Below are 1,810 nucleotides of genomic sequence, written 5' to 3'. Positions count from 1 at the left end.
AATGAAGAAATAAGAGTAAAGAAGTCTCACTATTTGATGTTAGGCATGCAGAAACTCTCATATTTGGAAGTCTCGGACATTTTAACCAGTGTAACAAGCAGTTCTTTGTATGAATGCTAAGGATCCCACTAGGTACAAGAGTATTCAAAAGGCTCATTGGAGAATGCTGTTTTTAATTTGTTTTTACATTGATTGATGCCAGAAAAAAGGGAAGTCATGCATTATCAGCACTGGTATTGCATACAAATGTATTTAATTTGTCATTGTGTATACATTAATTATCTTCATGTTTATGGCCAAGACAAGTCTTCAAGAGCAAATTAATGGCATAAGTGATATTGTCCTTTCATTGTAATGAAGAATGGGCAATATAGCTTATTTTTATAAGCTTGAGGCCATCTCATAATAAATTGTGATCTTGCCAAAATGCACAAAGGAGTTAGTGCAAACTGGTGCTTTAAGTGAATAAGCCCAAGAGTTCCAAAGAGACACTGCCGCATCAGCTCTCTTTCTTTTGCACAGAACCATTCGCCCAATATGTTTGTTTTTAAGGTAAGACATTAAAGCAGAGGTTCTGGTTTGACATGGTCATCAAAATTCCCACAACACTCTAAAAGTAGGAATGCTAGCCCCAATATCTTGGCCAAACTCTGTCTACCTACATTCCCCATCTAGGTCCTGATTTTGCACCATAGAAGTCAATGGGAGTTTTTTGCTACTAATTTCAATGGGAGAAGAATCAGGTCGCTAGTTTCAATGGGATACAGTATACTTCTCCTTCTCCTGTGCTAAACTATTGTGTGGAGTGGCTGTTGAATAGTTGCACTTCAATGGTAGTCAAAATGATCCCATATAATCTGTATTATTAGTAGAGTTTGCAAAGCATATAAAGCTCTGCTCTTTGGAATCCATCTGGATGAAAAGCCCTTTACAGTTAAAAGATCATTATCATTTATTACTATTGATATTAAATATCTGTGCAAGTTGCATGCATTTGTTCTGAACATGGTGGTGGAAAATAAGGCCATGCATATTCCTACAACAAAGCTGTTCATTGTATAATTTAGTTTTCTGCTGAGTGAACTTACTGCAGGTGAAAATAAGATGATCCAGATCTGTCAGCACTGATATACATGTAGGTGGTTCCATTATTATAATTTGTGAAATGCTCACAAGCTGTCTTTGTGAGGATTCTTATATAGAATAATGTATTAAAACGAAGCAAGATGTTCTACCTTATGATGAGAGTTGCAGTTGTGCAGTTTGTATAAAGTGATCAAACGTGTCTCAAATACATAAGGAACGTTTTTGACCTGAAAGAGAGAATTTTGTTATTGTGTGATATATATTTTTGTGTAAGATATTCAATGTTGTAAGAAAAAAATTCGTTTCTGTTTCTAGGATGGATTCCCTTCAATCAAAAGTGACTGATAATATTTGTAAACCACCTGCTCTTTTCATGATCAGGGGGTTATTACAATAATTATAGCACAACTGTTCTCTACAGTAAGAATTGTCGGTAATAGTAGAACTCTCCATATCTCTTGAATGTGTCAAGTGGTTGTGTTAGTATCTTTAGATTAGCTGGGGTTGTTGCTGTTTTGAGAAGATCACTTTGTTTTTGTCAGCTGTTTCTTTAGATTCTAAAGGCAACTATTGCCTAAATTAAGTTTTCAGGGGTGACTGGAGCTTCAATAGAAGGTAGAACCAATTTGTAATGTCTGTTGAAAAAACAACAGCTTGATTTGACAAACAATAATGCCCACTTTTACTTTGAACACTGTTATTGTATTTCAGCAGTAGACCTGCT

This window comes from Lepidochelys kempii, chromosome 11 (genome assembly GCF_965140285.1).
Source record: "Lepidochelys kempii isolate rLepKem1 chromosome 11, rLepKem1.hap1, whole genome shotgun sequence".
Classification (NCBI taxonomy): domain Eukaryota; kingdom Metazoa; phylum Chordata; order Testudines; family Cheloniidae; genus Lepidochelys; species Lepidochelys kempii.
This window is presented reverse-complemented; position numbering follows the sequence as displayed.